At 37.3% G+C, this 13,390-nt stretch overlaps 1 protein-coding gene across 6 annotated transcripts in view; it reads right to left on the bottom strand.

The window, feature by feature from the left end:
- Usp24 (ubiquitin specific peptidase 24) overlaps positions 1-13,390 on the bottom strand; it is a 138,899-nt gene that overhangs the window by 114,347 nt on the left and 11,162 nt on the right. Inside the window, exon 1 of one of the 6 annotated variants that reach the window (XM_087214688.1) lies at positions 9,483-10,384. The exons of the other annotated variants lie outside the window; for them this stretch is intronic. The gene's annotated coding sequence lies outside the window, so the exon portion shown is untranslated. Of the gene's footprint in view, positions 1-9,482; positions 10,385-13,390 lie in introns of those variants that run through there. 6 annotated transcript variants of the gene reach the window in all.

Here is a 13,390-nt window from a genome sequence, read left to right as displayed (position 1 = left end):
ATATCATTGAAAGAAATTAAAAGGGACCTAAATAAATGGAAAGATAGCTCATGTTCATGGAACAAAACAACTAGCTTCCAAATTCCAGCTGGTTTCTTTGCAAAAACTGACACTCTGACCCTAAAACCACACAAAAAAGCAAAGAGCCTTCAGTAGCCAAGTATTGAAAAAGAAAAAGTTCAAGGATTCACATTTTCCATTTTCAAAACTTATTACACAAAGCCACAATAATCAAAACAATGTGGTACTACATGATCATACTGGCATAAGGGTAAATGATCAATGAAATAGAACTGAGATTCCATAAATGAAACCTTCATTAATGGTCAACTGATTTTGTAAGAAGGGTGACAAGACAACTTATATTTTATTTTATTTTATCCCCCCCCCCCAACCCCCCTCCCTTAGGACAACTTAATCTTTTTTTTTCTTTTTTTCTTTTTGCCGTACCAGAGATCAAACTCAGGACCTTGTGCTTACAAGGCAGGTGCTGCGCCACTGAGCCAAATCCCTGGCCCTAGGACAACTTAATCTTTGACAAAAACGCAATTCGGTGGATACCTTTTCAACAAATGGTGTAAAGACAACTGAACACACATTAGTGAAATAATGGGACTAGATCCTTACCCCCCACTACATACAAAAATTCACTCAAGAGATCTACAAAATAAGTAGATAAAAAAGTATTTGCAAATCATTTACCTGATAAAGAACACAAATCTGATATATAAAAGAACTCTTACAACTCAATTAAAAAATACTAAAAAATGAGCAAAGGATTTGAATATTTCCCTGAAGAAGACTTTTAAGTGGGTCACAAAACAGTGCTTAGCATCATTATTTTATTAGGAAAATACAAATCAAAATCATAAGATACAATTTCACATGTGCTAGGATGGCTAAAATAAGAAGACAGGCAATAATAAGTATTGTTGAGTATGTAGACAAACTGGAACCTTCATGCATTCCTGGTAAGATTCTAAAATAATACAGCCACTTTTCAAAACAATTTGGCAGTTCCTCAAATCAGTTACCAAAAAATACAGCAATGCTACACCTAGGTATATACCCAAAAGAAATGAAAATATATGTCCACACAAAAATCTGTACACAAGTGTTCATCACAGCATGGTTGATAATAGCCAAAAGAGAGAAACAACCCTAATGTTCAAGAAAATTGATAATAATAAGCAAAATGTATTAGGAATGTACAATGGAATACTGTCGGCTTAAAAATAAACAACATGGGGCCAGGGACTTAGCTCAGTGGCACTGCACCTGCCTGGCAAGTGCAACGTACTGAGTTTGATCCCCGGTACTGGAATGAAAAAACAAAACAAAACAAAACAATATGCTGATACATGCTACAACATGAATGAGTTCAAAAGCATTATGCTAAGAAGCCACACATATAATGCCGCATTATTTATGATTTTATGTGAAATGTCCAAAAGAGGCAAATCCATAGGCATAGAAGGTAGATTAATGTTTGCCAGAGGATGGGGAGAGGGAGAAAAGTAGCTGCTACTGGGTGTCAGGTTTCATTTTGGGGTGATGAAAATATTCTAAAATTAAATGGTCATCGTGGTTGCACAACTATGAAAGAGTAGTTAAAAAGAGTAAACTTTATGGTATGTGAATTATATCTCAAAAAAGCTGTTATTTAAAGGGCTGATTAAAAGTGTTCAATGGGCCAGGGATTTAGCTCAGTGGTTCTGCTGCCTGCCTCGCAAGCACAAGGACCCAAGTTCGATCCCTGGTACCAAAAAAAAAAAAAAGAGTTTAATGATTATACTTATGAAACATATGTTTATATATGCATATATCTAAGAATTTCAAAACAGTTGCATTTAATGATCTATAATAAAAATACAATACCTATAGCCATCAAGATAGTCTTAAAACAGCAATTAAAAATAATATATTTAAGACTTGACAGGTGAAAGTAACATGCTGGCTGCTAAGTAGTTAACATTCTTGGTTTTAAAAAGGGGGGAATAGATATGTAATACATAAGAATTAAATGATACAAGAGCAGCATTGCCTTTTGAGGAGGTTGCTACCAATATAAAGACATAGGAATGGGGAACAGAGACACCAAGTCATACTTAGGTTAGTTTAATATTCTGAGTCATCATTTTGAGTAGAGTCTGTTCTTGGCAAAAATTACATATTGAGCAAGAGAACACACGCAAAACAGCTTAGAACTGCCCTATTACAAAATAGCTTCCAGAAGACATAATGTATCGGGCTTTTAACAAAAACCGTGGAATGTAATATACTATTTTCTTATTAAATGGCAAATCCAAATGATACAAATTTACCACTAATAAGCACTGATTCTAAATCAAGAGAAACATTTATCAAAAGCTTGCTATATTTCAGACAATGTGTTTAGTGCTGGGAGAAAGAGATAAGGACACAATTCTTGTCTTTACAGAACAGGACAACGTGAGAGTAAGAAAATGAAAAAGGTCAAGCCAGCCTGTGGGTGTCCCGCATGTGCAGTAAAGACAAATATGCACACAGCTGAAGAAGTTTAAAGTAAATGCAACTCCACAGAGAAGGCACTGATCATATTTCAAAACCAGTACCACTTTATTTCTCAAGAATATCAATAAAACAAACATTTTTAGCCTTTTCCATGACTTGAGGCACTGTCTTTTACTGTTTTTTATGCTATTCCACTGATTTCATTTTAGATTGAAAAACATCATATTTATATAAATCCAGTGTTTGTTAGAGATGCACAATTCTGGCACCAAGGCACAAGAGAAATGAGATTCCAATGTCTGTGTTAACCAAAAAAGAAAAAAAAATTCTAATAACACTGTATCTTGTGCATTCAGTTATCCAAGAAAAGTAACAGAGACGTGCTAATGTATTAAATTATGATTTCTAAACTGTCCAATTTAGGATTAAAATCAAAACAATAATTTGGATCCATATTCATATATTTTAAGTATTTTAGGGTATTTCCTAAATATATCATCTTTTTATGACTATAAATGCAAATGAAAATACAAACATTTTTGTAACTCCCATAATACTTGATAGAATATGTAAGGAATTTCAAGAGTTGAGATTGTAACTTTGTTTGTAATATCTTTAAACTAAGGCTTACAATCTACTTGTGAGGATAATGCAATACTTTTAATTATTGGAATGAAAGCTTTTCATGAGATTGATAAATACTGTTACTGTATATGACGATTAACCTGCCCTCCCCCAGAGTTTAACAAAATCTTTATAATCAACATATAGATTATCTTGACAAAAGTATTTTTCTGTATAACTTTTATATTGTAAATTATTATTAGAAATGTTCATACATATGTCACTATTATCCAGAAACTTCCCCATTTGAAAAATGCAAATAAACCAACTTAAATACAGGCAATATCGTGACTGGGGGCTCAGTACACAAAAAATATGTACCTGACACTTGCAAGTGAGCTTTAAAAATCATCAGGCGTTTAAGTTAATAATAGAGCTTAATATTCATTCAGAAAACTATCTTCACTGCGCTTTAAAAAAGACAACAAACTGATTGCCCTTCTACTTGACAAGGATGCATTTACATCTAAGTCTACCAGAAAAAAAAAAACCTATTTGGGAGGTGTCCATGCCTGCTAGTAAAGAGATAAGCTCCTCTCTGCCCAGTGACTCAATGAACAGTTATTCTCCTTAAGAAAGAGACTGCCAAAAAACCCCCAAAAAAACAAAAACAAAAAAAGAGACTGTCAATGTTGCTTACAGTTTATTTTAATAATTCAATTATTAAACTATCTTGAGTACAATGTACTAAGAAAAACTGCTAAATTTCTAGTCAGTGTATAAAAAAATGATCATAAGTGGGCTTGCCTATTAAAAAAGACAACTGGTTCTATGTATGTGAAATGCTTAAGGAAAAACACGAAAATATGAACATTTGATTCCAAGTAACTGGGCCGGGGATGTAGCTCAGTGGTGCCGCTACCTGCCTTGCAAGCACAAGGTCCCGAGTTGGATCCCCGGTACCAAAAAAAAAAAAAGATCTTGATTCCAAGTAACTAATTTATAATAACTTTCATTAAATCTTGAGATTGTCAACCTTATTTATGAAATAATTTTCAAAGCATTTCAAGGACAATTACATGCAGACTGGATATTCCTTCTGTTATTTCAGACTGAGAAAATAATTACTATAATACTGCTTTCTTGAAAAAGCAGAAATGAGAAGTGCAGACAGTCTCCAAGCTATTGAGACATTGTGTCTCACTTGTTTAAAAACTGTTTTCCCTGAATGCCTTTTCATTCAATGCTATATATAGCAAATAGTTTTCCTAGTCTACAAACGTTGACATTTTGTCTGGTCCCCTGCATTAACCCTTGCTGGTTATTCATGCATTTATAATACCAGAAACAAAGTTTTCATGAGAAGAGGTTGTCTTATAATTAAAAGGTAATCTCTTACATATGGATTTATCCTTTTACTTAGATTTAAGGTTTGGGACTCACTGATCTCAGGAACAACAACAACAAAAATAGACAACTGTAGTCCCAATTTCCTTAGGCCATCCCCAGTGACTGGAGTTATTACACTGGGGCCCTAATGGCACTTCCAATTTCCTACACCCGCAAAAAACTCAAAGGCTCTGACTCAAACCTGTGTCTTCTCTAACATCCCCAATCTCTGAAACTTAATGCGTGATCTCCCCATCTACACTCCAGTGATGTTACCTCAAAAATTTCTCCTGAACAGTCACACCGCTTTGTGTGAGGTCCTGGACATGTGTCACTTGGACTGGTGCAAGACTTTTATAACTGCTGTGCCTCCCCCATGCCTCCAGTGGTGTCTTCTGTAATAGCACTAACACGCATGCGCAATACCTGACTGTCACTCACTTTCTCAGAAACTTCCATCAGCTCCCAGCTGTCTGCAGGTACCTAGAGAAAAGCAGGTCCTTGAACTGCTATGTAGGGCTCTTCCACCCCCTACCTCCCACACCTTGACACAGAAGCTCACCTGCCACTTTCCAAGCCCCTTCTGCTCCAGCTACCCTGAGCTCCTCAGGCCCTGCATACACAAGGTCCTGCCATGAAACCACTTACAGCTCAAGGCCTCAAAAGACTCAGAATGCCCTCTCTCAGCCTAACAAATTCCCACTTCCTTTAACAAAATTTTCAAGATTCCTCTAAGCAAAGTAAGATACTCTGTCTTCTATTTTTACACAGCATTCTCATTCATTATTTTCCAGAGGCTGTGCACACACTGATGAGTAAGACAAACACAGTCTGCCTTTGAAGCTTGGAAAAACCCTATCAGAGAAAAAAGAAAACAATTAAATAAAGAGTTACAATTTCTTATAAGGAATATGTTACTCCGGGAGTGCATGAAAGAACATAAGAAGGGGAGCTATTCTGCTTTAAAAAAGGAGGAAATTCTATGGCATACATACAACATGAATAAACCTTGAGGACAATGCCAAGTGACACAAGTTGGTCACAAAAAGAGAAATACTGTAAGATTCCACTTATACGAGGTTTCAAAAGCAGCCAAACTCCCTGAAACAGAAAGTAGAATGGTGGTTGCTGGGGCAGAAGATACAGAAGAAGAAAAGTTTTTTAGTCAGTATAGTTTCAGATTTTTGCAGATGAAAAATTTTTGAAGGTCTGTTTCACAACAATGTGAGCATACTTTATTCTACTGAACTGTACACTTTAAAAGTTTAAAATGGTAAATTGTACATTATGTATTTTTTAACTATAATTAAGAAAAAGGGGTGTGGACTCATCCTAATCAAGGTCAAAGGTGACCCACTACATGAAATGTTATTTAAGCTGAATCCCAAGTAAACATGCAACTTCTTCCTTGTAAGCTCATACACATGGCAATTCTTAGTCCTCATCTTACCTGAGCCATCAGCAACATTTAACCCTACTAATCCCTCCCTCCTCCTTGGAGCACCTCCATTTGATGTCCAGGATGGAACCCTTGCCTGGTTCCTCTCCCCCACTAGCCACTCCCCAAGCTCCCCTGCGGTCCCGCATCATCCCAGTCTCTACACACCAGGGTACCTTCAAGGCCACAGTCAGTCTGGCCTGCATTATCGGTCTTCATTGCTTGTGATCTCACTCAGCCAATCTAATTCAGTTTTTCAACCTTGTTTTCATTATCACTTCCCCCCAAAGAGCCCTTTTAGACATTTTTTTCTTAAACACCTCGTTCCCCACACATAATTAAATATTAAGGAATAAGACTGTGTTAGGTGGGGCTGAGCTTTGGAGTAATTCATTGCCATATCTAAGAATTTTTTTCATCCCTCCACAGAAAACAAACTTTTGCCCTGGAGCATTATTACCCTTGTTGAGTACATGATCTAATGTTCAGTACTGTCACTGAGCTGAAGGCTCACATTTTAACTCCAGTACAGATCTCTTCTCTGGACTTGATACATATCCAAGCTCCATTTTGAACTCCACTCGAACATCTAATAGCCATCTTCAATTAACACATGTAAAACCAAACTCCTTCTCTTTCCCACCAGATCTTCCCCTACCCTGTGTAAACCTCCAACGCCATCCTCAGGCTGACAGGAGTTTCTCCCTCACCAAGTCCCAACCTCAGTGGCTCCCCTGCTGCTCCTGAAACATACCAGCCCTGCTCCTACACAGGGGCTACAGCAGGGTCCCTTCCACAAAGTACAGCTCATTGCCCACTTTTTAAAATAAGCTTTTATTGGAACACAGGCTTCATTTGTTTACATATCATCTCTAGCTTCTGTCATATAACAATAACAGAGCTCAGTAGCTCCAACAGAGACCATAAAGCCCACTAAATCTAAGATATTTCCTATCTAGACCTTCGCAAAAAAAAAAAAAAAAAAAAAAAAAAAGTTTGCCAACCCTAACCCAGAGCATAGTTTCCACCTATAATCCAACAACGCCCTCATCTTCTTCAGGTCTCTGTTCAGACATGATCTTCTCAGGGGAACTTTCCCCGAATAATCTAATTAAAAACCAGCCCGTGTCATACCTGCCCATCCCGTCTTGTATGCTCTCTGCCATTTCCTGCCCTTTTTTCCTGCAGTACTTACAACCATGTGACACTCTACATTTTACTTATTTACCTTTTTTCTTGCCTGTCTCCCCTCACTAGGATATACTTAGAAGCTCCACCAGAGCAGAATTTTTTTTGTTGGTTGCAATCCCTGACACAGGGTAGGTGCTCAAATATTTAGTGAGTGAATGAGTGAATGTTAAACACCTGATAAATACTTGTGGAAATGAAAGTGAGGGGAGAGGGGTATTAAGTATAGAGAACTGTATGTGTGCTCAGGCACTATAGAGGGAATATGGCACATGTGAATTATAATATTATAACATTATATAACAATATTATAATACTGAATACTGAGTTGTACTAAACTTCATCTATTTATAAGTTTGGTTCCCCAGTTAGATTGTGTTTTCAACAGGAGGAGGTATTTCTAATTCTCCATTCTACTTCCAGTGTCTGCACTTTCATGTGATAAGTAGGTCCCTGTGTGACATCTCCAGCAATCCCTCAAAACCTCTACAAATACAGGTCTAGTGACCAAGCAATCATTTCATTTTGAGATTGCCTGTTCCTCTTTTTTTTTTTTGGTACCGGGGATCAAACTCAGGACCTTGCGCTTGTGCGGCAGGTACCAGAACCACTGAGCTAAATCCACGGCCCTGCTTGTTCCTTTTTTGCAGAAGGAAATTCAAGTGAAATGTACCTCCAAGAGCTTTTATTACCAGTATTTGTCTGATCACAATTAGATAGAATGTTATTTGGTGAATCTTCATTTCCTAACTTGTGAAAGAATGCCATTTGCTTTGCTTATAGATACAATAAGTTTTCTGATTAAAGAATATGTAAGTGGGGCCGGGGATTAGGCTCAGTGGTTCCGTCACCTTCTTCCAAGTGCAAGGTCCAGAGTTCAATCCCCGGTACCAAAAAAAAAAAAAGAATATGTAAGTGAAAATGCTCTATAAACTCAAACTTCAAATAAGAAAAAGTAAAATGATACTGTGGTTAACTAAACTGCTTTCAAAAGGATATGCCTGCAAGGGTTACCCAGCTCTATGGGTCCTCCTTGGAGTGGCTTTGTATCTCTCTCTCTCTTCCTTCTGTTAATAAACGTTACTCTTGAAAAAAGGGAGAAAGAAAGGAAGGATGGATGGATATGCCTGCAAATATTTTACTTACAGCAGGACTAAACTCCACTGAAAGCACTTTCATATTTCTCTTTTTAGAAAAACACATGTTCTCTTAAGCAGTATGTTCTAATTTGCTTTAATCTTTACACTCATAAGATAGATTATTCATTACACTTAACAAAAAGATCCAAAGTGAAGAAGCACAGGATGAAGGTGGGGAGGATGAACAAGAAAGAAAGGCAAGGCACCATGGTTTGTTTGTTTGTTTGTTTTTTTGGTACAGGGGATCAAACTTGGGACCTTGCGATTGCGAGGCAGGTGGCGGCACCACTGAGCTAAATCCCCAGCCCTTGCACCGTGTTTTTTCACATGGGAAAAGAATACAAAAAAGAACCCAAAAAGTCAAAGTCAAACAGCAGTTAAGTACAACCATTAGTTTGTGGAATCAGAGTTTCTAAACCTTGACTCTAGTGACATTTTAGGTTGAGTAATAGTTGAGACTGTCCTTTGTAATGTAGGATGTTTAGCAGCAACCAGGCCTCTACTTACTAGCTGACAGTAGTACCCCTCTAGTTGTGACAACCTGGAAAGGCTTCCAGGTATTGCCAAATGCAAAACTTGGTATCTCCACTTGGTATACCTCACTTGGTATACCTCACTTTCATCTACAAAATGAAACAGTTTACCTATATATCCAAGATCCCTCTGGCTCTAACAATGTTAAAATTCTATAAAAGATCAAAACAAGCCAGGCACAGTAGTGCAGCGACTGTACTCCCAGTACTAAGGCAGGAGGATGTTGAGTTTGAGCCCAGTCTGGGCAACTTAGCAACTTAGTGAGACCCTGTCTCAAAAAAAAAAAAAAAAAAAAAAAAAAGGGATCTGGAGATGTAGCTCAGTGTTAAGGTACTGTGTTCGAACCCTAGTCCAAAAAAAAAAAACCCAAATCAAAACAAAGATTATGATAAATGCAGACTTACCAAAGGGAACAAATTCTATAATGGGATTAAACTCATGGCCTCATGCATACTAGGCAAGTGCTCTCCCACTAAGATACACCCACAGTCCTTGTATTATTCTTTCAACTCTTCTATAGGTTGGAATGTGTTCAAGATAAAAAAAAAAATTGGGACCACAGTGTTCTCTCTTGCATAGTGGCCCACCTCATGGTGAAGGGTGTACTTCTTTTCCTACTTTTACTTGGCCTAAACTCACTCTGCAAAGCCTGCTTCTTTTCCTACCTTTAATAAAACTTTGCTACTGTTAAAAAAAAATTGGGAAAAAACACATTTAGTATACAAATCAAATTATACCTTGTGACCATTAATCCTGGTGTCCGCTTCACTGGATTAAATGCCTGGCAGATCAGTACAGCATGCTCCTGGGGTATTTCTGCGTGGGTCAGAGGCTGGCCGTGGGTGCTAGATATAGTCCCTTGCCCATTTCTCTCTGGTACTGTTCTTCTGTTCTGACTCTTGCTCACCATGAACCAAGCAGTCTTGTTCACCACATCCTCCCAGCATGATGGTCCTGCCTTGGAGCCAGCTGTCCAGATACTGAATCTCCTGAAACCATAAGCTAAATTAATCCTTTCCTCCTTTAAGTTATGGGTGTCCGGTAATGTATCTCAGCAATGGGAAAGTATCTAATACAAATCCACTTTGGATTTTGCAGCTGACCATTTTCTAACATTTTATTAAATAGTTTTTACCCAATTCTCTCAGCTCTTGTCATTCTCCTCGGATAGCTGGTGGTCCTTACAGGACACACTGTTCTGGAAAAGACCCCAAGAAACTGTGATGTGGTACTGGGCACTTCTTTCTACTCTTCAGAACCACAATGGGCTATGAATGCCTTAGGAGTAGGAGTTGTATCTCCGCTCTCCCAATGCCAAATAAGAACCAAAGACTTTTAAATTTGTTCAGTGCTGAACAAACAGTTACTATATTACTTTCTTTCTTTTTCCTACCCCCATACCTTTTGCTTTTTCTTTTATACTGGGGTGACAAAAGGGGGAAGGAATGAACAGTGAGTGTCTTAGTAGCTTTACTTCAAAATAAACTTGCTTAGATTAACAGGTAATACTAGAAATCATTATTTTAGAGATAAATTAAACAAATACAGCCATCTGAAAACACTACAAGCCAGTTTCCTGTTTTAATTACAGGGCACAATGTTTTTTTTTCTTTCCAATGTAGAAATGATAATCTTTGCAAATCACTGTTACTGAAGTAGAGCTCAACTAAGTCATGCAATAAAACTATTTGGAAAGAGGCTGGCAAACACTCCTACTAAAAGACAAAAAGAGGTTTTTGTCATTTAGCATCTATTGTTTTTTCCCTGTGTGCAATATATTCCTGTGAGGTAAAGAAAAAACAAAGCAAATACCTACGTTCAAATTTAATGTGTTATGTACAGAATTGTTCCATTATAAAGACACAGGCGATAATTCAAAAGCAAAGTTCTTTCCACAGTCTGTAATACAAAATAAACATCACAAGAGAAATCTGCCAAAAAATTTATGTTACTTCAAGCTGTGGTACAAGGTTTTAGGCAAGACTGGCTTTGATACATGTGAATGGAAGAAATGTTTCAAAATGGTAATGTAAACTAAATATTTCTCATTTAATTTGTTACATGGACTTTATGGAAAATAAAGACCAGACTCAGCCCTCACCGGACTGACAAGTCAAGATGGATGACAAATAAAAGAACAATTATCAATACAATAGGATAAACATACAACATGTAAGAGTTTCTATTCCAATTCTAGAAGGGAGGAGCGGGGGAGCAGGAAGGCATTGTGTTGGGAGATTATACTCATCAAGTCCCAGAGAAAAACTTGACCAGCTAAGTGATTAGCAGGACATGTGGTCTGCCAGCCTCTGACGTCTCAGGGGACTTGCAGGACTGAAATAATGAGATGTTATGAAACTCTCTCTGCCAAGTGCAAGCCTGTGTTAAAACTACTTTGTAGAGAAAGGATCAAGTGCAGGATCAAATGGATGCCACACAGATAGTGCTATGGATTAATTCTTATGGTCTAATATGGCAGTTACTGGATAGAGAGGAGCACAGGCCAAGTAGGAGAAAAGGTGCATAGACAGGGAGTCACAGAGGATCCGTCACATTTCAAAGCTACTATCTTAGGGTATTCAAAAAGAGTTGGATGTTTTATTTCTACATTCATTAAAATACATAATCTAGGCCAACTATTGTTTTCAAAATATTAATACCTTTCTATCCTTTCCAAGGTACCTTTTAAAGTGTTTAATTTCAGGGCTGGGGATTTAGCTCAGTGGTTCCGCCGCCTGCCTCGCAAGCACAAGGTCCCGAGGTTCAATCCCCGGTACCAAAAGAAAAAAAAAAAATCTATGGGTAAAGTGTTTAATTTCAAATCTACAAGTTTATAATACATCCCAGTTGACATGCATAATAATTCATTGTGTTTGATACACAGAAAACAAAAAGGCAGAGTTTTTTTTATTTGATTGACTGACTATACTGAAGACCAAACTCAGGGCCTTCACAGTGAGCTACATTCCCTGCTCTGTGTAAAACAAAAGTTTTTAAAGTTTTGAGGTAGGGACTCACTAAGCTGCTAAACTGTCTGGGCTGGGCTTGAGCCTGTGACCCTCTTGCCTCAGAGTGCTGGGATGACAGGCGTGCACCGCCATGACAGGCTCCAAAAAAGTAAGGAACAAAGGATAAACACCTGAAACAAATTTTACATCAGGCCATACATTCTTTCAAGAAATTAGGATACTAGCTCTTAAAGTTAATTTTGAAGTATTCAAGGCTCATGTGCAACTGTGGAAAGACTCAGGCAAGGCATCAGATGTCCAGGAATGCTAAGTGGACATTGTAATATAGTGATGGCAACTATGTGGCCTTCTCCTCAGCACTTCTAGGAACTTACAAATAACTGTGGAAGGTAAAAAATGCTAAATAAGAAAACAAAATTGGGGGCAGGGGTTCAATGGCACCTCTGCCTTGTTAACCCAATCTAGCAAAGGGTGATTAAAATATGGAAAGTTCCTGATTAAGGGTCCATTAAAGATGACCAACCAAAACTTCCTCGTATCAGAAAGTCCATATCCTAAACAAAATACTCCTTTGGAGGCAGAAAGCTAAATTCCATTCCTGACTTTGCTAATGTCCTCATCTCTAAACTGATGAGACTTAACATCCCAAGATCTCCTCTTACTGGAATAAGGAGAGGGAATGGCAGGAAATATACTCAATTCTACAGGTAATTTTTCTGTTTTATAAAATGAGCTTGCCATGTGGTCTTAATATTTCTCTCTCAAGTTATAATCATGGCCAACTAACTGGGCGAATCCACAGTAACTTTGCATCCTTTCTAATCTTTGGTCCTTCCTAACAAATGCTTCAAATGCATTTTCCACAGATATGTTCTATAGTTTTATAAAGCTCAGTGTAGTAAAAAGCAAATAGGACTCACTTGCTTGTTATTCACTACAAATGTCAGTGTATCTATACACGTAGATGAACCTACTGTATTTATGGTGCAAATTACATGTATTTGGCACATAATTTCAACACTAAAACTGAATACTGGTTGCTCAACAGAAACCTGACATTTTCTCAAACACACACACACAACTTTAACTGCTACTAATGAAATACAGGATGATGTGCGGCTACTCTAATTCACTAGACTAATTCAAAATGTGGGAGACCTCATGAAAAGATAAATCTTACAACATGAAAATTACTAACATTTTCAAAGTATTATTTTAGAATAGTCTATTCCAATATAAAAACTGACCACAAAAAACAAAACAGTCATAATAAACTTAAGTATTCCCAATTTTACCAATCACAGACAGGTTTTCATTTACAGACTTACTGTTAAATCCATCATCAAGTCTTTCAAAAATTCCCGACATTCCTCCAGGTTTAAAATTATTTTGTATTATCAAACCATAGGAGATTTTTAGTGTAAAATAAGACTAATTCCTCAAGCAACTTCTCATCTGGGAATAGCTTACATATTCGTGTTTCTAGGACAAAAAGTGATGACATTTCATGAAACAACTAGTACCATTCTTTACAGAAATTCTGGCTGAGAGATATCAACCTACGAATATTAAACACCTAACACGTAAATAAATACAAATTCTATACAAACCATGTCATTGAAGAAATCACTTGAAAAAAAAAACTCCTTGGTTTCCCGACAGTGGATATCACTATA

This window comes from Heterocephalus glaber, unplaced genomic scaffold (assembly GCF_053883595.1).
Source record: "Heterocephalus glaber isolate CG9 unplaced genomic scaffold, H.glaber_assembly_v1.0 deba00001447, whole genome shotgun sequence".
NCBI lineage: Eukaryota > Metazoa > Chordata > Mammalia > Rodentia > Bathyergidae > Heterocephalus > Heterocephalus glaber.
The sequence above is the reverse complement of the archived record's forward strand: the minus strand, read 5'-3'. Positions and strand labels throughout refer to the sequence as shown.